The sequence below is a fragment of the Coturnix japonica genome, chromosome 2 (genome assembly GCF_054131305.1).
Source record: "Coturnix japonica strain WE chromosome 2, WE-NBRP24, whole genome shotgun sequence".
Taxonomy (NCBI): domain Eukaryota; kingdom Metazoa; phylum Chordata; class Aves; order Galliformes; family Phasianidae; genus Coturnix; species Coturnix japonica.
This window is the reverse complement of record NC_140664.1, coordinates 90,614,108-90,638,552: the sequence shown is the minus strand read 5'-3', so window position 1 is coordinate 90,638,552 and position 24,445 is coordinate 90,614,108. Positions and strand designations below refer to the sequence as shown.

At 36.0% G+C, this 24,445-nt stretch overlaps 1 long non-coding RNA gene across 2 annotated transcripts in view; it reads left to right on the top strand.

Annotated features, from left to right (window-relative positions):
• LOC107309477 (uncharacterized) overlaps positions 1-22,868 on the top strand; it is a 111,821-nt gene extending 88,953 nt beyond the window's left edge. For both annotated transcript variants that reach the window (XR_004306086.2, XR_014942875.1), the window contains exons 4-7: positions 12,963-13,058; positions 13,954-14,013; positions 20,229-20,313; positions 21,718-22,868. This is a non-coding gene — a long non-coding RNA (uncharacterized LOC107309477). The remainder of the gene's footprint in view (positions 1-12,962; positions 13,059-13,953; positions 14,014-20,228; positions 20,314-21,717) is intronic.
• Positions 22,869-24,445: the final 1,577 nt, after the last annotated feature.

Genomic DNA, 24,445 nt, shown 5'->3' with positions numbered 1-24,445 from the left:
CAAGCATATTACAAAGGAGCTTCCAAGGACTATTTCTTCCATGAATAAATTGCTGTGGAGGATATGTGACAATTAGGAAAATTACCACGAAACGTCTCTAAAATTCATCCCATAAAAAATTATACTGCTTCCAAAATGGCTGAAATAAGATGTGCTGCAAAAATAACAAGCAAATGATTCATTTGCAAAAGAATGAGGGCTTTTTGTTTGTTAGTTTGGTTGGTTGTTAGAATTTTCCCCCCCTTTTTTTTTTGGTAAAGTTAAAAGTGAAAATAACATGCGGCACTTCCCACTTCATTTCTAACTGCTCCTGAGCTTCCTGTGATACTGACTCTTAGGAGTGATTGTAGCCAGCACGTATTTTTATGGTCACTTACAAAAAGTGTTTGCAGAACTAGTTGTTTTGACAACAGACTATAACTGAAAGTTGAGTTAGTTTTGTTTGAAGGAAAGGTTGTGAGGAGTCTGAGATATAAATAAAATACTGAAAGTTGTTTTTCTAAAGCTCAAGAGATTTTTTTATTTATTTATTTTTATTTTTTTTTTAAATCTTTGTTGGTACAGAATAGTTAATAATTTGACAGACATTTCAACTAAATATCAGTTTAGATGGAGAAAAATCTTCAGGAGACTGCTGCTGAGCTTTTGGAAGGACTGTCAATGTGTTAAATGAAGAACTGTAGCTCCCCACCATTAAGAATAAAATAAATCAGGCAGCATGTCATGGAGCACAGAAAATATAATTTTTTTTTTTTTTTTTTTTTTTAGGGAGTTTACAATTTAATATAAGAGAACAAAAGTTGCTAACAACTTTTTTATCTTATGTGGTTTTTGTTATTTCTCACAATCCAAAGTGCACTAGCCAAAGATATAAATGTGTAGTGCAACAAGGCTCTGTGGTGGGTGTAATTCCACCCAGTTCAACTGAATTGACTGTTTAAACCACTCTAGTTTCCCAGGATTTGTTAACATAAACTCTATCTATCTCCACTGACATAGGTACTGGAGGGCCATAGCATGTCTGAAACACACATTAGTGCAAGCTGTTCTCCTTGCAGCTCAGGTGCCCTGTGCACTGGTGAGGCAGAACTGGGTCAGTACCAACTTCCTCATTGCCACATTTAACATCATGTGGAGTGCATGGAGATGAAGTGACATGAATATAGCTTCAACCACAGATACATGCAATGATGTTAATGTGTGAATATCACTGACTGTAGGTCAATCACCCCATCTAGATGGTGTCAGGTATTTACAAGGTATCCAGAAGATATGTAGCTCTAGTGAGATTTGGGAAAGAATTTGAAGGTCATTTAAATTGCTTACAGACTTTTTTTTTTTTTTTTTTGTGCTATGGCAAGGTGTCAAGACTTGCTGGGTCTTTACTAGCCCTCTATCATTAAAATATGTTTTCACAAATCCTGAAGAACATATGTGAAAATCAGTTGTTTAACTTTATCAAAAACTGGGGACCTACACAAAGTCACTTCATCCAAAATGCTGGAAAACAGATTAATAGCAAGATTCACCTTTGCTTTTCCATTTTCTCTGTGGCTTTCCTCTGACTCTTAAATCTCACCAGCACACTAGGGAGATCTGTGACTCCCCTCACAGAAAGCCAGAACAGAAGATTTAATCCTAAACTTACATTACCAACATTCTCACAGCAAGTTTAAAATGTGAGGGTCTTTAGATCTGCTGTGGTTCCTGTCTCAATCTGCTTGGACCCTAGAAGGACTATGATTATAGTTTCCAACCACAGAGTCAAAACTACACTTATGATTCTATACTTCCATCTCCACTCAGCATATTTTAGTGTGAGAGAGACTGGCATCCCAAACACTTACACGTAACATGGCCAACCTCTACAAGCAGGACCACTGTATTAATAGGATTATTCAGTGGGCAACAAATGTGGATGATGCTTAAGCTCATTTTATGCATGGGTTTGTTGCATTCTGCACTGTCAGAGATGTGTATTGGCCTAAATTGAGACCACTCTGTACTGAGAGTCAATACGGTGTATCCATCACTTCAGCTCTCCAGAATCATAAAATCATTAAATCTTTAAGGTTGAAGAAGGATTATCAGATTAAATCACCAACCCAACACCATGCCCACAAATAATGTCCCTCAAATGTCTCAGACGTTTGCCTTACCTGCCATTAATTCTTGGAAAGCTGAAGCAATTTATAAGTTCATCTAGAGCTATTTCCCTCCCACTCTCTTACAGCAGGCTTCCATCTGCTCCTTCTTCTTCCACATACTGGCAAAAAGCCGTCTGTTTTGACTTTTCAAGTAACTGTATTAAGTGCTTTTCATTTCCAGCTTTCTTCAGCAAGATGACAGATTCCATCATGTCAGATTTTTTTGTTTCTTCTATTATCACTGAGTTATCTAGATCAATCTATGTTCGTGACAGGGGGCAGTAGGCTTGTGAGCCCCCCGGCCCTTAAAAAGGTTGGGGAGGGGAAAGGGAAAGAGGTTGGAAAATGGAAACTGGACTCAAGGGAAACAAAAAGAGCAGTGGCAATGTTCTAAGGAGGAAAACTTACTAAGTATAATATCGGGATGCAAGATAATACAATATAATACAATCTAATTGAAATTGAGGCTAATAAATCAAATAAAATAAGAGAGAATGTTTCTGAAACTGAAAAAGCCTGCTTGAATGAAGGCAACAAGCGTGGAAACACACATACACCCACTGCCAGCCAGCAAGAGAGAGAGTGTTCCCATGACTTCCATGGCATATCTTCCTGCTCTGACTGTGAGGTCCCCTGGGATATGTAGTTCTTCTCTTTTGAGAAGCGGGTATCGGGAAAGTTGTCAGTCCATGAAACTGGATTATTAACTCTTTAATTATCCATGCTGTATGTAATGTCATGATGTGGAGTACCAATAGCAAACTTACAAAACCATGACACTATAAAGGAAGTACAGGGGAAAAGTAATGCAAAGCATACTGCTAATTAAAGAAATACACTTTTTTTTTTTTTTTTTCTTTTTTGGTGCACTCCAGGAGGTAAAATTTCATGCTATTAACAAAATGGCTGTTTTTTTATATGATTTTCTACTTCCCTGGTCTTAATTTTCCAATTTAATTGAATTTGCGTTCCACAGTGCTCTAAACTGAAAATATATTTAATGACAGCTGTGCATTTTGTAGAGTGGCCTGGAGTGTTTTTAAAACAATGTCACCAAAGTAAGTGATATTTCCAGAATATCTAGATACTTCCTCTATACTACACTATTCTATTGTTTGACTCACTTTCTGTATATCAGTGAATGATTTATATTAAAAATTAATTTAAGGAAGTAATGATGAACCATTAATAACATAATTAATATTTATGCTGTCATACTGCATCTTTATATAGTATATATATGTAGTATACATGGGCTGTATACATAAAATGGCTTGGATCACCTGTGACAAAAAAGGAGGTAAAGGCAGGTGTGAGAAGCTGTAACAATTTTTGGCTCAAAGCTTCTTCATTGGCACTCACTTGAAACGTAACTTTCTTGGCAAGCTTTTGGAGATAATGATTACCATGATCACAGAAATAAAAGAAACACATGCACGTGGGTAACCAGGAGAAATCATTTTTGTCTGTTACTCCTTTTGGGTATTCAAGCTGAGTTATAGGGGTTATCTTAGAGAATAGGATATGCAGTCAGTGTGGTTACCTAGTAGCCCATCATGCAACAATTGTGTGATCAACTGCTGATTACTAAACATTAGAGACATGCAAAATGGACGTGATGTTATGCCTGACAAGCATAACATGAAGCAAGCTCTGATGAAACAAACAGAAGTGCCCCTGACACTGCTGCCCCTAGCAACCAAGAGGATGATGTAAAGAGGATAAAAACCCAAGGAGTTCCGATGTTGAATAGGTACCACCTCCACTGTACTGCAGCCATACAGGTCAAGTCATCACTAACTTTCTGACCCCTGTGAACCAATGAGATGTCACTGGAACTCTGATGGTGACTATCCCCACTTACTTAATAAAACATTCAGTTGGATTTCTTTCTTTACTGTTGCTAACTTCCCCTTCTTCCCCACATTCCTTAGTTGCTTAGAGTTTGTAATAAATGTTGGACAGTATTTGGCCTTGTTTTCTGCTTTAGTGTCTCTCCAGGTGTAAATATGTCAAAACACTTCCTCTAATAACTGGAGGGAAACAGCAAGCAGTCGGGCTTTGCATTTACCTTAGATACTAGGTTTGATACTAGGAATCTCTTTGATCTTGATATATTTTTTATACTTTCATTGATATCCTTACTCCACAAGGCACCATAAACCTAAGGATTTTTTTCATTCTTTCTATGCACATATAAGTGACAGTTCCTTTAATAAGAAGATTATAAGTTGGATTTTGTTTGGTTTTGTTTGACAAGAAGACATTTTGTATCCTATTGTTTCAATTTTAATCTTCCTTTTTGCCCATGGGTGATTAAGCCCTTTTCATAAATTTATTAAATACATATTTAGCTAATTTAGAAGTGAATGATGGAAGTTAATTATATTAACATGTGATCTATTATTTACCAGATACATCTATTATCCTGTAAATACATATTTACTAAACACAGATTGTTTCCTGAATAATAGTAATTCTCTGGATGATAGCCTTCATTTCCTCATTTGAGGATCTCAGATTATCTTTTATATGAGGAGGTGTATGTAATCTATTAAAATCTTTTAAAATTATTATTACTATGAAGATATGGTTTATTATTAATGTAGCAAAACAATAAAAAATATTGATTTAATATATATTATATATATGTATGTATCTATAATTTCTGGAAAAAAATGTATATATAGCATGTTCATTGCTAAATCCCAAGACTTGCCCCTGCCTTCTCTGAAAAGAACATTGTGTGACTTCTCTTATGTGTCAAGCATTTTTTTGACCATAGTACTCTGTTCCTCATAGTTCTCTGCACAGTGAAGTGATAGTTCCTGTAAGTTTTCTCCATGTTTAACAAATGTAATTCAAATAATCGTGTCACGTCCAGGAGGACATAGGTAGTCAAAATGTTTTAAAGACACTGACTAAGCTGACTTGATAATAATAATCAGATATACACATTCTGTAATATTTTCATTGCCATCTTTCTGTTCTGCCCTTTTGCTTTTTCTAACCAAGAGATGAGTAGCTATCTTCAGCAGAATGCCTCAAACTGTGGAGAAGTTTTTTTCACATCAGCTCTCAAAGTAGCTTTACCCTTAACGTTTGTAAATTTGCCTTCTTGGCTTTTTTTTTTTTTTTTTAATTTCTTCATCCTGAACTTCCCTGCTCTGTACCTTAACTTTTGTAGCTGAACTGAAATGGAATATGTTATTGGTAACATCCTGAAAAATATTTCCCATCAACATGGACCCTTCCATGTGGCGCTTAATCCAAGGCTGACAGTGTTACTCATAGAATGAGACATTTCAGTGTAATATACACTTCATTCAATTAAAGACAAACAGAAATCACATCCATCAGATTTTATTCTCTTTTTTTCCTTCCCTCTTCTTCAACTATCACAGCCTTCAAATAGTATTTCTTTTCCTTATCAAGCACAAAAATTCTCCCTCACCAGATTCCATAATTGTTTAGATATCTCTAAAGCCTAACAATATTATATTTTGTTATTTTATGTGGTACAGATAATTAATAATGTAATTAATTATATATTTTTATATCCTGGAAAAATATACCAATTATTTTCATTATTATACTTTTCATTATTATCTTCCATTTTAGAAAATATACCATTTATCAGATAGTCATGGGGCCACAAGAAAATACCATTACACATATTCAGAATTTACTTGTTCATTCATTCTGCTGGATGAGTAGCTTATACACATTTGAGTCTGCTAGGAATAGTAACAATTTAGAAAATAAATAAAGCTATTTATTTCCAAATATGTTTCAGCAAATATTGTCATCATCTAAATCCTCCAGATACAATAGGAATTACTCTTTCCAGCAAACCTAATGTTTCATCAAGTAGTATTTTGCTGTACTCTAATGAAGTGTGAGAACTGCACCCAATGGGGTTTGAAAAATTCCCATAACCTATCTAAACCATAATTCTAAAATGTCTTCCCTCAGATTTTGGGTCAAAACCTTGACTGTAACTTTTTGTTGCTGTTGTTCTTGTTTGTTTCTTTGTTTTCTTTGCTGTATGAGGGAGATGTTTACTGTATAGGCATTTAAAAACTACTTGGAATATCTAATGGAAAGAACTTTAAATAATAATGATGTTTTCTTCTTAACTGTAAAATACTGTTTCCTCAGAAACCTGTCGTGATCTATGATTGAAATGACAGATACTAGAAAATAGATGGTAGAAAACTCAGTACATTGTTTGCTCCAAATGTAATGCCTCCTATTTGTTTCTATGGAAAATATAACAGACACAAAGAACACAATATCACTATTTGACAGAATAAATTCTCAGCTCCAATACACTTCTTTTCTACATCATCACCACCATGAGCTATTCATTTTCACTGGCAACAAACAAGACCCTACAGGACACACACACACAGAAATCTGCATGGCCATCCAGAGGATGACTTGTCTTTCATGTTGGTAACACCACTGCTGAAATACATAACCTTCTGCCTTACTGCTCATAGCCATTCTGTGATGCCCATAAATGTTCAGTAAGCGTCAATGAATATTAACGGAAGCAATTTTTTCCATATATAGGAATTCAATTGCACACAATTTCTTTGTTCACACTTCCACGTCAGATGCCATTTTACCCAGCTCGTCCTCTGCTGCCATCTGTCACATGGCAACCAAGGGCAACAGGGTATTGGTTATTGGTGGGAAGGTTTAGTCTCTACTGTCATACTACCAACATCTGCATCTGATATTGTGGGCCAACATGAAAAAATAGGGAGTACTAACTTCAGAGCTATCCTTTATCTTTTTTTGTCAGAAATATTCATATACCCAAATGAAAATTTTGCAAATAAACTGCAAGATAATGGATATTCTTTGAAAATGTTTACTCTACAACAGTTACACACTAATTATAACCGATTCCCCAGAATTACTTAAAATCATAGAATCATATATTTTTTTTTTGTTTGTTTGTTTGTTTTTTTATTTCTATTTTATATTGAAAGGGACCCTTAAAGATCATTTAGTCCAAGTCCTCTGCTATGAGCAGAGATATCTACAGCCAAATCATGTTGCTCAGAGCTACATCCAGCCTCATCTCGAATGTCTCCATGGACAGGGCATCCACCACCTCTGCGGGCAACCTTTTCCTGTGTCTCACCATATTTATTGTAAAAAAATTATTAATAATATCCAATTTTAATCTCCCTTCCTTTAGTTTAAAATCATTTCTCCCTGTGCTACCACAACAGACCTTGCTAAAGGATCTGCCCTCTTCCTTCTTGTAGGTCACATTTAGTTATAGGGAGTTGCTGTCAAGTCATCCAGAGCCTTCTCTTCTCAAGGCTGAACAGTCCCAGCTCTCTCAGCCTGTCCTCGTAAGAGAGCTGCTCTATCCCTTGGATTATTTTTGTGGCCCTCCTCTGGATGCACTCCAGCAGGTCCATGTTGCTTCTCTACTGAGATTTCCACATCTGAATGTAGTACTCCAGGTGAGTTCTCACCAGAGTAGAGTAGAGGGGCAGGATTACCTCTCTCTGTTGGCCACATTTTTATTTATTTATTTGTTTGTTTATCTATCTATCTATCTATCTATCTATCTATCTATCTATCTATCTATCTATCATCTATTTATTTATTTTCATACAGCCCAGGATACAGTTGGCTTTCCAGTCTGAGAGGGTATATTGCTGGCTCATGTCCACCTCGCCACCCACCATTTCCTCCAAGTTCTTTTAAGCAGGGCTGTGCTCTATCTTTTATCTCTCAGCATGTACTGATAGTGGAGGTTGCCATGATCTATGTGCAATACAGTGCACTCGACGTTTTTGAACCTCATTAAGTTCATCTGGGCCTACTGCATAAGTCTGTCTAGGTTGCTGTGGTAAGATGATCTTTTCCAGGACTCCGACAGTGTATTTCCAGTATTGTGTGGGCATATACACAGGGATAACATAAAAGGCAAAAGAGAAGTAGCAGACTTTAAAATGGAAAACCAAGACTTTGAAGAATAGTGTAAATTAAAAGGAAAGGTATGTTCTATAAATGTGGGACCAGATGACATTTTGCATACAGGCCCATCACAAGCTGACTGATGTCCATCACTTCTGACTGGCACCTGAGCTTTATAAATGTGTTTTCTCATCACAGAATGAGCTTGTGTCCATCCAGTAGAGGCAGATGATATTCAGAACCAGCTGCATCGGAGAACTGAGTTGTAAAAATTGAATAAGATTACAAAGGAAGTCAGAGAAAGATATCAATGATGCCTGTGAGGTGGTTGTGTAGACCTGAAAGATTACTAATTGAATAGTATTACATTTATTAAATAATCTTTCTGAGTAAGATTGCCAAAGCAATACTTAAAGACATCATAGATTAAGAGCTGTATTGGGCCCTTAGCCCCATAAAAAAAAATTATATAACAGAGTTTTCATGTATATCACACCTGAAGCTGTAAGTCCAAGTACTTATAAAAATCACACATGCACACAGACAGACAACAACAAAAACAACATAAAAAATAAAGCTGTTACTTACAGTAGTGTGTGTATCAGTTGATTTATTTATTCAGTTGTTAATTATCTTTGCCTCCCAGGAATGTGCCCATTGAGATAGATATTTTCTTCAAGACATCCTGAGGCTAACAAGGCACAAAGTACATATTATTCCATCAGAGCATTCATCGGTATATTTTCTTAATAAAATGAAAAGACACTTTTCCTGAAGAATTATGAACCTCTAGGGACTAAAGAAATCCTTGTAGAAAAATAACCAAAGCTAAATTACACATCAAATATCATGATCATTCTTTGTATAGTAATTTTAATGCCAGAAACAGTATTAGTTCAGGCTTATATGTATTGTTAGACTTTTCAATACTGTTTGAAGTAGATGGAGCTAGCAAATCACAGAGATGTAATGAGTAAAAGACATTAACCTCTGTTTAATGAATCCCACCATAACCTTTAGAAAAGTTCACAGTATTGAGTTATTTTGTCATTATTAGTTACATGGCTAATAAATATTGGTATACTACTGAAGGCTGAGTTAGAAAGAAGGCAGATCCTGCAGTAGTTAGGGTCATTCTGAGTACCTGTTTCTTTGTGATCTTTATTAGTGCAGAGTACAGCAGGATTCATAAGTACAACTGAATGTTTTAAGCCATTCTCTGGGACCTTCGTATTCTTAGAGTTTCCTTGTGACTTTTTTGTCCATGCTGAAAGATCACGAGTGCAAAACATAGCTGCAGAAGTTAAAGGTCCCACATGCCTTTACAAAAGAAATTTTTGCATATCAGTGTTGTTCTCCATTGACTATTTTAGCAAGCAAAACTGAAGGAAAGTTCTCTTCATGGACTGGGGAAAGTGACCATATAGACAAACAACTTGTGTTTCATTATTTACATAATTACATTTTTGCAACTTATCTACTTTAGTTAGATTTCATAAAGGTGAAAGAGATCAGATACAGAGATTCTTACAAGATAGATTTAAGTCCTGTTAAATGCTTGTAGCAAGACCTTTATAATATAAACATGAAACATCCTGTATGAGTCACATTCTCACATTCTCATTCTGTGGGTTTTATGGCAGAAATGAGTAGAGAGGCAAGACTTTATCCTTGGTTCACTAGAGTAGATTTCCCCCTTTACACATCATGTCATCTGGGTGTATGTCTGCTATGCTAAGTACTTCAACAGATCTGTTGGAATGAATTGTAAATGTGATGAAGAACACTTTTTTCCCTAAGATTTAACAGATTTGACAGAAAAAGATAACTTTATCTTTTCATTGCTAAATAATTGAGGTTTATATCCTTTAAACAATGTCCAGATGAAGACCAATAACAATTGAAGTGTTCCTCATCTAGTGACTGCCTCATTGATTTTCTTGATTATTCCTGAACGATCCAGTATTTTGACATTGGTGATATTTTCCTTATTTTATCAGAGGAAATCCATATGTGTAAAAGAATAGCTTGTTTTTTTTAGCTCCTTTAAGACAAGCACCATACAAATAAAATTGCTATAAATAAACACAAATACACAGGAAAAAAAATAGAAAAAAAACAAGTTCTTAATTCTACTAAAAATTCCTTTTATGTCTTAATTTTGGAAAGTGATAAATAAAAAGGTGATCTCACACTCAGCCCTGGTGATTCCAAAACTTGAGTACTATAGTCAGTTTTGGGTCCCTCACTACAAGAAAGATACTGAGGCCCTGGAGTGTATTCAGAGAAGGGTAACAAAGATGATGAGGGGATTGGAGCACAAGTCTTATGAGGAGTAGCTGAGAGACATGGCATTGTTCAGTCTGGAGGTTCTGGGGAGGGGAGGGAAGAGGGATTGGAAGGGAAGGGACAGGAAGGAAAGGGAAAGGGAAATAGAAAAGGAAAGGAAGTGGGAGAAGTAGAGGGAGAGGGAGAGGGAGAGTGGGAGGGAATAGAAAGGGAAGGGGAAGGGGAAGGAGAAAGGAAAAGGGAAGGGAATCATTTAAGAGAAAGGAATAATAATACAGTACAGATACCTTATTTTTTCTAAATCCTTTTGTGATTCTGACATTAAGCTACAAAATGGCTTGAATGAAATTTGCATTCAAGCAAGTAAATTCAAGAAAATTGCCAACATTCAGTGATTTGAAAGTCATTTTTGCCAAATGCATTATTCTACTAACTCAAAAGCTATCATAATCCAAAAGATACTGAAAACAAGGTTAAGAACTTTGGGAAGCTTTCCTAGTCAGCGTCTCCTGAACACTACTGTATCATTTAACGAGTTTGGAGCATGATAGGTGAGGTTCAGGTAATGTGCTAAATATAACTGTAATGTCTTGAGAGTGTTGCTAGATGATCCATTTTCAGCATTAAGAGCCTGTTCAGAAAAAGAAAAATGAGCCCTTTGTCTTTCAGGCAGAGGTGGAACTGTAAACTCCAAAAAGTATGGTGAGTTCATTACTTCTATTTGTGTATTGTTACAGTAGCATTATAATTGGTATAGTTTTGTTAAACATATAGAGAACACTGGAAACAGAATTTCAGCTGCCACTGAGGGCATTACCAGATTACTCAAAATTCTCATTTCAAGATCATACAATACCGTCAACTGTGAACCTTATTTTGTCAAGGAATAATATATTCATATACATTTCTTTTTGCTTACTTTCCATTATACCTGTTATACAAGGAAGTAGCATACAGATCCCCAGAATCCAAAGATGCAATAAAACCTAACCAAAATTTAACTGTGAACAACATTTTAAGATGTTGATTGGAACAGGCTAACAGAGCAGATTACTCTTCAGCTTGATCACTGATAAAGAACAACTGCTTCAAAAAAGGAAAATTCCAGAAAATTGATATAAATGTCAACAGCAAGGACTACATAATTACATACATGACATCTTCCTAACCTGGCCCAAAAATAATATTCTCCTCTTTCTCAGACTCCGTATGTCTAAAAGCAAAATTCAGAAATGAAAAAATAGTCTTTCATGTAAATTAGTATTTTTTAAAACAGCCGTACACATTTAGATTGGATATATGCAAGACTTGTCTGGATGACTATGAATCCCAAAAGCTATTATTCCAATTGATATGTAACACCTTCAAAGTTAGCACCATATTACTGAATACTCATTCTGTTGTGATATACTCTATAGACTAATTTGGTCTTCATACTACAAGTAAAATAGCATTTTTGACATAGGGCAGATCTGTCCATCTCCCTGTTTCATGGGATACACTTGTCACTCTCTCCATTGTTTGCTATGGATCAAAGTGAACATTGTTCAGGGGGCTGGAGCACCTCCCCTATGAAGACAGGCAGAAGGAGCTGGGCTTGTTCAGCCTGGAGAAAAGAAGGATGCGGGGTGACCTCATTGCAGCCTTTCAGTACCTGAAGAGAACCTATATCCAGGAGGGGAGTAAACTCTTCAAAAGGGCTGATAATAGCAGGACAAGGGGAAATGGATTTAAGTTGAAAGAGAGTAGATTTAGGTTGGATGTTAGGGGGAAGTTCTTTAGTAGGAGAGTGGTGAGGTGTTGGAGGATGTTTTCCAGAGAGGTTGTGGATTCCTCATCCCTGGAGGTGTTCAAGGCCAGGTTGGATGGGGCCCTGGTCAACCTGATCTAGTAAATGTGGAAGTTTGGTGGCCCTGCTGGGCAGGGGGGTTGGAACTTCACAATCCTTGAGGTCCTTTCCAACCCAGGTCATTCTGTGATTGTTGTCACTTTCAACCAGAAAAAAGAAAGAAGGGAAAGAAGATATTACTTCCTAATGGAGTAAGTCATTTCCTAATCAGGCTGATTGGGATTTTTTTTGGCAGACTGGTCTTGCAGTGAATAAATGGCCCAAGAGCTCCTAGCAAATAGTAGAAATCAGACCAGGCTTTGTATTTCTAGTGCACTGGAGGATCAGCCTAATGAACACATTAGCATGTAAATCTAATTTTAGACCCAGAACACATGAAAACTTTGTGTGTTCCTGGATGTTAATCAGGAGAATCAGACATGTCTGAAAAAGACGTTGCAGGTTATTGGAAAGATTTCATTGACAGTGTATTTCAAATTAAAATCTAATGCTTTAGTAAAACCAAAATCTTGCAGAAATTGAAATCAATTTCATAGGCTATTAATCAAATTAAAATCACTTCAGGAAATTATTTTTAAATATTGAGAAAGTCTGACAAAACAACTTCTTTATTAATAAGTATTGTTTGCTTAGTTTTTATTTGTCATTTTTGTTTGTGACCAGCTTTCATATAGCATTTCATTTTTAAAGTTTATTTGCCGAAATTAGTTTGCTAATTTTTTTTCTAGGTCTTATCTACAAAGGAAGAATCGAGACTAATTGAGGGTAGTCTTGAGATTCCTGTCACCAGGGGGCAAGTGGAGAGGAACTGTGCTGGAAGACAGGTGCTCTACAGGGATGACTGCAGTTCCTGTGGATGGACAGCATCCAGAAGCTCAGCTGCATGCTGTCAGCTTCCTGTGCCAAACCAAGTGTTAAAAGGAGATTATTCCAAAAACTATCTTCCCTTGACTCATCAAATAAAATCTGAATCTGAGGCAAAAGTATAATCTGTTCATTTTTTTTACATATTTAAAATGCATATTTCACTTGATGAACAGGATTGTACTAGGTATGTTCTCCCAAGCCACTTGCAGTTTGATTCTGAAACTACTGTAGCACTAAGGTATTTTTAAATGCAAGTGAAGATATCCTATAAGGACCTGGGGATTTTCTTCCCTAGGAAGTATCTACAATTTACTTGCCAATTGCTGCAATCAGCAGCCATTGCTTTGCCCATTTATTGCTATGAAACAGAGGGATAAACCAGCTCTGGCAGGGATGATGGAGCATTCTCTAGAGAGGGTATAAAGCAGAAAAATCTGCTCAAATCTAGCCCACTATTCCCTTTCAGTTCATCTTCAGAAACTCCCTAGAGCACTGTAGGCCAATTCTATACTGCTTCCTCAGCATCAGTGCCAAGTTCAAATCCAGTTTTGCCAGCTAATCAGCTTGAGGCAATCACATCTGTACTGCCTTAGTTTGTCTCTAGCTCTTATTACCTGTGCTTCCTCTGTGCTTCAGCTGAAGCAGATCTGACCTCTTTAAATATCCTACAGTACATGTCCCCTACTTGTATGACATGATATCCTAGTGGATATATGGCCCATTCTGACTTGTTACAGGGCCTTGCCTGCTTCAGCCACACAACATAGGCTGTCCAGGAAGCCTGATGCTGGCAGAAATGTGAAAGAGATTTCTGACAGATGTTTTACAGCACTTGGTTGCTCTTGTTTTCAGATCTGGAGTTGGAGGTCCACGTGCCATAGGAGATCTCTTTATGAGGCCTTGGTTCTTGAGGTAGGTTATCCTGAATTTCTCTCTCTCTTACATTTGTATTTTCTCTATCTTTGTCTTGGCCAGCTGTTCCTTTCCAAATTATCCGTAAGATTTTTCATGAGAACTTCAGTGCTTTTGTGCCCAAGATATCGATCCAGATTATATAAAGCTAGTAGGATCATCCCGAATCTATAGGCTGAGCCTAGAAGATCAAAGAGGATGAAACAAGCAAGCAGTGGAGATGGACTCAGCCAGTTTCAGAGAATATCCATCTTGTATCCGTATCATGTTTTGATTTGATTTTCATTGTGATCAGGCCTCAGAGCAGAGGAATCAGGTTTATTCTGTGTATGGCTAATCTGGAATTTGTTATTTAGATTTCTCATTATGTTCCTAATGTCTGTACAGGAAATATCTATATTCCACCAAATAGACTAAATTCATTTGCTAAATAAATGTCTGTTTTTAATACAGTATCACCTGGAGGTCTCCATTATCTTATTGTGTTACACACCGTACATGATAATTCTAAAACAATTACTATCCTTAATGTTTTAAAGGAAGATTATCTAACATCTTTTATGTTGCCTTAAGTTTTCTTCAACTCAAGATGGAAGGCAAAAAGGCAGCACTAAATTAAATGATTTTGGAAATCTGACCTTGTCTCTTTTCTAGGGGGAAAAAAGCACAAAATTAAAAAAGAGATCCTATATGAAAACAGAAAGTCCTGTGTCCTGTCTCATAGTAATAATACTACAGTTCTCAGCTCAGAGTAGGATATTTCACAATAAGAAAAATTGAATGAATACTTTGTAGGCAGACATTCTCCGAGAAGGCTTTTCAGGGTGTTTTGTTTGTTTGTTTGTTTGTTTGTTTGTTTGTTTCCATTTTATACAGTTATTAACTTTCCTGGATAAAAAGAAATGTACTTTACATACTTTACAGAAGCATTTTAATGAATTGAAGTGGTATTTCATTACTTGAAAATACAATTGAGTAATGTCCAAAGAGATGGTAACTTGATGTGAGAAATGTCCCTTGTTCTGCCTGGAACAGCATGAAGTTTTGTTCAAAGAGTAAATAGTAACCCCTGACAGTACTGCTGCTGTGGTGAAACAGTGGTACCAAAAGAAGCCAAAACAAGCTACCCACAGGAAAAAACACAGAAGTTAAATATGTTAATACATAATGAAATGTAAGGTGGGTACTTCCTGACTATCTAAAGAAGAAAGAAAAAACATCTGCAGATGCAGATGATGATGAACCTACACATAACAATTTCAAATCACTGTTGTTTGTACTGGACTCATTGCTAGCTTCAAAGTAAGCTCTTTTCTTAACCCAGTTTCTGTTTCTCATTTAAACTCATTTAAAAAACCTATTTCATTAAGGCACTTTCTCCACATTTATTCCATTGCCCACTTTGTCCATAGTCCTCACTGTAAGCTTCCTTCCCTCTGCCGGGGTTTATGTGATCCATACCACTCAGGGAAGAAAGCCATGAAATGGGAAGATGGAGTTACTCTATCATGATTTCTAGTGACTGCTGATGCCATCAGGGTGTGTGGAGAGATTTTATTGTTCCTTCCTTAGTTCTCAGCATATGGGAGTTTCTTCACAGTCAAGAGATCGGCTCTGTGTGGCGAGTCCCAGACTGGGGACAGAAAAAGGATTGAACCTTTTACTAGCAAGTGATGCAAGAGAAGCTTTTCACGTTTTAGGGCACCTTAATTTTAGTCAGAAGGAAAAGCATGGGAAATGGTTTCTGCTACATTGATTTAAATCCCCTTTTCAGTGAAGTTTGCACCTCTCCTCAGAAATTTTAGTCCTAGGTTAAATAAAATTCTGATTTCAAAGGGCTTTAATCCATTAATAATGCAGGCAGCCTTTCTTGGCCTGTGTTTTTGAGCAGTATTGTCCCTAGTGACTTCAGTCAGAATTCTTCCTTTAGTCTCCAGTTCTGTCCTAGAAGTCATAGAAGTTAGGAAAAATAAATAAATAAAAGGTATACTTTCCTCCCTTCACAGAAAGACACTGTTTAAGATCTTCTGACAAGAATATAAACCCACATATTTTTATAAGAAAGTCTTTTCTTCCTTTCCTCTTACTGAAAGTATTTTAATTTTTCTTAAGTCAAAATTAAAAAAGGGAAGAGCTGGATCACAACAATAAAGATAGGGGATGCAAATATGGATGATTTATGCCGAGAACTTTACAAAGTGTGTACACTTCTAAGCCCTTACTTTGAGAGTTTGAGGGCAAACTTGGAGATCCAGGACAACAAAACTTTCCACATAGGAGAAAAGAAAGAAAACAGGAATTGCTGTAAGTCAGGAAGAGGAAAGGTTAGTCATTATGACCAGCTGTTAAAGATGATATGAATATGAGAATATGAGACGAGCAATTAACACACTCTACACATGAATTAAATTCTCAGCCAGGGTAACTCAATATACAACAGAGTTGATTTCAACAGAATTATGGTATGTTATGATAGCTGTAAAGTCAGCTTTGCAGGTTTCCAATTCAGAGAAAATGATAACCTTATCAGAATTATGATAATGCATTTAGAGAAATACAATAATCGCTTAGAGAGGTGGTCCTTCCCTCTTCCAGCAAAGGAAGCTTTCTGAAGTAAAGCTTCAGCATGAAGAGACAGTGTGACAGAAAGTAGCAAAGGGATATTGAGGGATTAAAATTTTATACTAGTTTGCATTAAAAAAAAATAATTGTCAGTAAGCATGTCAAGGCTTGAGTAGACCGTTCAGAATTGTGCCTTTACATTATTCATTGCATTTGTCAGATAACTGTTCTAGGAAAAAGAGGAAACACAATGATGGGCAAATGCAACACTAGAATAGCATGGATGAAGTATCTTAGAGGTTTATTTGGACATATTCATACATCTCTTATCTTTGATATATAGCTACAAACAAGTAAGTCATTGATATGTGTTCAGTTTTGAGCTCCTCACTACAACAAAGACATTGAGGCCCTGGAATGTGTCCAGAAAAGGGCAGCTAAACTGGTGAGGGGTCTGGAGCACAAGTCTTACGAGGAGTGGCTCAGGGAGCTGGGATTGTTTAACCTGGAGAAGAGAATGCTCAGGGAAGACCTCATTGCACTCTACAACTTCCTAAAGGGTGGTGTGGTGAGGAGAGGTTTGGCCTCTTCTCCCTGGCAACAAACAGGACCTGAGGAAATCGACACAAGTTGTAACAGAAGAGGTTTAGACTAGCCATAAGAAAGAACCTTTTCTCTCAGAGAATGTTCAATCATTGGAATGGCCTGTCCAGGGAGGTAGTGGAGTCACTGTCCTTGGCAGTGTTCAAGAGGCGTCTGGATGAAGAGCTACAAGATTTGGTTTAGTGGCTTGTGGTAGCAACAGTAGTGGAAGGACGGTTGGACTAGATGATCTTGTAGGTCCTTTCCAACCTTGTGATTCTATGAGATTCTATGATTCTAGTAGTGTGGTATCATAGCAGCACAAAAGAGAGTTTAGTAAAGGCTGCAAGTTGATGACTCAGGAAGAGAACATTTGTGTTTCACTCACACAGCTGACAGAGAAGAATCGTAGACCTTAGCCAGAGTTTGAAGATGATACCAAGCAGGTCAGTATGTTGTAATCTGAGCACAGTGTAAACAAGCATTCTTTGGATTATTCAGAAGTGGCAGATGTCTGTTGTCTAGGTTCAGTACATACCACTATTACAACAAGAGACTTGAATGAAAAAAAACACAATTTATTCCTGTTTTATTGTTTACATGCTACTTCTTTGTTTCATAGGTTTTTTTCTGCAGCTCAATATTTCCTCATTTATTTTTTTTTTTGCTTTGTTTTGGTTTTTACTATATCAAATACCTCATGCACATTACAGTGCTTCCTTATCTTTATGTTTAATTTTGTGATCTAAATTATCATTGCTGGATGCAGTATTTCAGTGATAAAAATAGGAAATTATAAAAATGAGGGAAAAAAAAAATGCTTCAGATAGAAAACATTCAGAAATACAAAGAAAGTGAGACGGAAAGAATTTACATTAATCATGTAGTTATCACATTCTGAGACATCATCTTCAGTCTAATAATTAATCAGTGGTGTATGCTGCAACACTGTTACTCCCGAATAGTTGCAAGTGATGATGCCTTACTAAAAAATCCCTCCCAATCCACTCTAACTCTTCTATACATCCTCAAAAATAGTAATAAAATAATAATAATAATAAAGCTTAAGAATGCGTTCTGTGACATTGTTGCATTGAATGTAGGACTTCTTGGTGAAATGTTTGAACTGTGATGTATGACACTTGCAGCTACCATAGAGAGCTCTATGACTAAAAAGGAAAATGAACTAAAGACTAAAGGCTACCATAAATTTTTGAAGATATGCAGTAAAACATTCTGTTCCAACTTGTTTTGAAGACCTGACTAGGATTTCTAACAAGGAAGAAAATTCAAAATGAACTTTAAAATGATCAAGCCAAGACAGTGTTATACACAGGAAAATAAATTTTAAAATTTTGCACATGCTATGGGATGCACGTATTATTTCCTAGAGTTGTGTAAAGAGATACCCAGGACCTGATGAGCATTGTTGCATTAGGCATGCACGAACACTCGGGATGTAATGCGATAGGCCCTCCCCTGCTCGGTTATGCATATGTAGAAGGAGTTATGCATATGTAGAAGGGGTTATGTATATGTAGAAGGGGTGTAGACGAAGTAGATAGCGGCTTATTTAAACCGCTAACACGCATAATAAAACACCATTTAGCTATTCACCATATTGGTGTGAACGTGTAGTTAAATGGGCCCCGGCTGGACCAGGCCGGATTTGTGGAGGCTTAGCGCTTGAATCCTGACGTGAAACGGACCACAGGTAACAGAGCATGTAGGTGGATTTAGGTCAAATTTACCAGGAAGGAGGGACGGACAGATGGAAGGAAGGAAGGAAGGAAAGAAGGAAGGAAGGAAGGAAGGAAGGAAGGAAGGAAGGAAGGAAGGAAGGAAGGAAGGAAGGAAGGAAGGAAGGAAGGAAGGAAGGAAGGAAGGAAGGAAGGAAGGAAGGAAGGAAGGAAGGAAGGAAGGAAGGAAGGAAGGAAGGAAGGAAGGAAGGAAGGAAGGAAGGAAGGAAGGAAGGAAGGAAGGAAGGAAGGAAGCATAAACTTCTTCCTCCTTTCCTCCAAAATAGCAGTAACAAAGGATTTTGGGGAAAAAAATACCTCAGAATGCCAAAAATAACAATAGATTATAGTTTTATACTGATATCTTTGAAGAATTTCCTTAATATTTCAGTTTATGCTAAACTTGTTTTAACAGTAAATTATGGCTTACTCTTGGAAATATTTAAGCATCTGAATACATCATCCTGAATAATTGAAAGAAGAATTATACTCAAAAGTACTATGCAGATGATGAAGTATACTATGCAAGTGATGAATTAACTGGTACTAATTTGAATCAGAGAATTTGCTCTCACATATTCACTTCTCACTTCTACAGAGTGGTAAAGATCAACAAGTAACCAAAATTGAAATTTGTGTCATCAGTACTGGCAGCTAAGGTACACGCCAGAAGTTGGAAGAATGAAATGTTTCTGTATATAATTCATATAGATGCAGCTGGCAAGAAAAAAAAAAATAAATCAAGAAGTAAATCCATAATGCTGAAAATCAAAGTGCTACAGTGAAAAATATTTTACAAAATGTAGAGTAAGTTGAAACCCCTTTAAATGCAAACAAACCAACACATATCTGAGTTATCTACATTCATACTTTCTTTAACCATTACTAATGTTCTTAACTATTATTACAATATTTTAGATTGCTGGCATAATGGCAATTAAAAAAAAAAAAAAAATGCCGTATGGCAGCAAATACTGCTGTTACCCGCTGTGGCACTTTGAGTTAACATGCCACCAGGTGGTTTAGGACAAAAACTAGAGGTGTGAGTTTGACAGATTTGTTTGCAAAACCCAAGATAGGCAGTGCACAAACTTTTTCCATTTTAAAACACATTGGCAAACTTCAGAGTTTGCTAGAACACTTTAAAACAGTTTTACTTTGCTTTCTATAGCTGTAAAGGCACTAATCTCAATCCAGTTCCGCTGGTGAAATTATTATAAAAACCCTGCAACAACAAACTAAAAGACTTGCCTCTGCAAAGAAAATCATCCACTTTGTTAAAACTGAATCTCCAAATGTTCTGAGTCTATTGCTTCTCTGTTTCTCTTACAGAGGGATGAATGAAGCACACAAGTACTGATGATTGGCTGGATTTGTTTGCAACAGCTGCATGAGGAGTTGCCAAATGTGTTTTCATGTAAGATAGCCTAAGTGCCTGATAAGCATTAAAATTCACTTTTATTCTTTAGCAAAAATAAAAGTACACTATTGCTACAAAAAGTATGACTAAATCCTTAAATATAATATACTTGTCTTTTTCGGCTTGTTTCATGCTGTAGCAAGAGCATAATTGGAGAATGTGGCCTCCTTTGTGGCACACTTGCCCTTACTATCAGATATTTTCCATGAACAATGCTCAACATATATATTTTTTAATTAATATGCTGCTAGAAATCCTTCAAAAACTCAGTGGAAAATACATCTACAAGTGTAAAGTAGCTGAATAATACCTTCATTTGAAAACCATCTTAGAACTATAACGGAAAAAAATATACATATACAAAAACAAAACAAATGCTCAGCTAAAAGAAAGGTTGTCTCTCGGTTGCTACTTCTCTGATTTATTCACCACTGCTTTTCTCTTCTTAGCTGACTGCTCTTTCTCTTTAGCTTAGAAAAATCTACCTTTCATAGTTGATCATTTCTGTCTTTGAAACTGTAGGCCAAACAACAGCACTTAACCTCTTTGCAGGAATCCTGTGAGCTGCTGTCTATTAAGACACACAAGCCTGAGCTATTGTCTTATATTCTTTCTCTATAAAAAGAAAAAAGAAAAAAGAAAAAGAAAAAAAAAGCAGGCTGTATAACACCTTGCATGATGCAGCCTTCTCCCACCTAAATGCCAATAGAATTTGTTATTCTTTCCCCACATACATCAGAGTGCATTGTATTTTGGGGTCATACAGCAAATGAACTCTTTATCTCCTATTCTGATTCTTTCATTGTATTTGTCATTGTAGCATCTCCATGTTTCCAGTACTATATAAGGAGATATGATTAACTTTTTTGTACTCTTTAAGTAGTGTACAGAGTATTCCAGATTTTTCTTTAAACAAAACATGCACATGAATCTACACATACCTACATGCACAATATCAGGGATAATGGACCTCACCCTTAAATAAGACTATAGCCTTCAAATATCCCTATTTCTTGCAGATGACCTTATCGATCCCCACAAAGACAAATCCCTGGTGTAGAAAGTTTTGCTATTCTAGAGGAAATATAATTGTCACCGAGGTTGAGTGTCCCATGTAATTATTCAACTGCTTTAGTTGTTAGGCAATCTACACCCAAGTTTTTGAGTGTTCTGAATGTAAGGAGTGAACACAATCTGATGTGCTGTACAATGCTGTCCTGGAAGGCAGAAGACAAAACCTTTGCTGTTTCTGTTTCTGAGAAAAGCTGCATGTTTCCTACATTCTGGGCTTCCTACCCAGGAATGCTGGAGTTGATCTGTACTATTGCTAAAATGTCATTAATTCAGAGATAACTTCTTTTTTTTTTTTTTTTTTTTTTTTTTCTATTTCTCTATCATCAGCTCCCTGGATATTTCCATGAAATTTGAACTGCCGTTGCTAAGGAGATAATCCATTTCTGCTGATTAGTCATCCTCTGCTGTCATAAGTGGCTTTACAGCAGAACTGTTCATATAGTCACTGGTTCTGATGTCACAAAGACTGGGGTTCCACAACAGAGCAAGTAGAAGGCAAGTATAATAATTCTTTCCATTAAACCAGAAAGCAAAATTGCATAATTATAGTAAATTCTTCAGGAAAAATCAATGACAAAATGCAAAAGTGGATGTCTAAAAAAATCTGTGAGTGATTTAACAACTCCTTAAACTAAATGAAACCTTTAGTGACATTTGAGAGCACTGAGGAATGAATTAATTTTTTGGATAAGCAGAACCATTTCTATGGCATAAACTATTTTTCAAACTGATTTTCTATTAAGACAGTCTCATAAAATGAATTTCTAGCTTTATTTGAAAATCTATTCAGTTTTGAATGAGTCACTCAGTGCCTACACATAAGGGAATCTTGCAGTCCAAATACTATTTAGGATTCAAAATGAAACCATGTTTTATGTCTGAATAGTGTACTATAATTACCTCAGTTTATAACTGTCATTAAAAAAAAAAAAAAACAAAAAAAAAACTAAGCATAACCAATGCAGATGATTATATTCATCTACAGCAAAAACTGTTTTGTCATTATTTGGAAATATATGGACTGACCTCCAAAACAAAAAAGGAAATATTAAGTTTTGAGTTTCCTAAGTCAGGAATGACAAGAGAGCAGGAAATGGAAACACATTCTGCTTCCCAAATGTGCCACCATTCACAATTATATGAACTCATTTAAAAAGTTTTGCTATAGGGTAAATGTCACTTTCTTTGTTAGACTGTATATCTTGACCTCTGTCTAGTTCAGATAGACAAAATGAGGTGACTTGTAAAGTAAATAACAATTTTTGTTCTAACCAGACAGTTTAATTTTAATGATCTCAAAGAAATGTGTTTACATAGAATTGTACTACATAAGAATGTAAATGCACACAGTAAGTAGAAGGTAACTTGCAACTTAATAAAGTATAGCATAATTTTTTGGTAGAGCATGTGGATGAAAAAGAAGTATTTTTTGCCTTCTTTGTAACTCTGAGAATTTTCAATTCAAATCAATTTTACAAAAAAAGCATGTTCTTATTACAAATTTGTTTATTATCTCATGGTAAAACTGTTCTTGCTCTCCTAAGGACATAGCCCTTCTGGTAAAGAAGTCTGTTATATTAAACAGAATTATCAAATTGCAGTGTTAAGGGCAGTGTTCTTAACAGTACTGAAAATATTGCCAAAAGATTTCTGGATTTGCTTCTTTTATCAGCTTTTAGTATTTGAAGATAATCTCACAGGTATCAAACTCTAGCCAGTATGTAAATTCTTTAGAAATTTTCTGCCTATGCTTTAATGCCATCTCACTGTCCCTTGAAAGCAATATGCATATCGCTTTCCTCTCTGTATCAATCTGATGTTGAACTCCTTTGTATATGATAGGAATAGCTATAGAAATATCTGTTCTTCTTTCTTCAAGGTGTTCTTGCCTTGCCATTTAATCAGTCAAATGGGTTAAGGAAAAACTTCACTTGGAGGAGGATTGTAACAATTGCTCCACACTGACGTTAAAGCAAAACAGATGACACATTTTTCAATAATGCATAATGCCATGTTTTATGATAATCCATTTTGCAAAAGAAGACAGTCAGTGAAAGATTTTGTTTTCACAAGTAACAATATGAACTGAAAGACTTAATTTTTTAATCTCTTTACACTGTATCTATATAGATTGGCAGAAGCATATTTTCTAGTTTTGGATGAAATAATAATTAATCAAAAGGGAAAATGGGTCTCTGTATCCTCTGCCTGGTCTGAGAAAGCCAATTAAATGGCATCAGTATTTAAAGCTTCAGTAAGTGTACATGTGAAATATCATCCACAGTTTTGCTAAAGGGCATGTCAGTTTACGAAGTAAGTAATGATTACAGTATTCTTTTAGAGAGAAGAAAAATAATAAAAGGAAAAGAGAACATTTGGTTAAAAACAGAGAAGGAAAAAGCTCTGTACAGTGATAAGAGTACAAATAAGAACAGGTTAATTCCAAACAAAAACAAATAATAACGAATTTCTACCCACACATCCTTGCAGTTCTGTTAAGAAAATGGTAGAATTGTTTCTTAACCATTTGCCTATGTCTGGCATTTCATATTTCAGGGATGGGATCAGCTAGAGGAATGATCTAGAATATTTCCATATATTTTGCAAGACCACAAATTTGAAATTATTACTTGAAGAAGCAGAAAGAAATACCCTCTATTTGAATCTTAAAGGATATTTTTCTGACTAATACAGCAACAACAGGAACAAAAACAAATAAAGAAACAAACCAAAAACAGAGAAAGAATGCAAAGAAAAACTTATTGAAGTAATGCATTTATTTTCTATTTTATTAATTCAAACAGCTCCACATTTTAAACAGCCTGACATGGGAGATCAAGGTAAAAAGTAAACATTTACAGGGCTGCCATGGTGAATGATTCTTACTATCAACTGTGTCAAATTCCCACCTTGCTTTGTTTATCTGACCCATTAATAAACCATGAAGTTCGTCAGGGACCACCTATCTCTCTGTGCCCTAACTGTAAGTGGAATCCTAGTCTGAATGAGGGACAATATATCATTTCAGAAAACAAATGACACTAATTCAATTAAA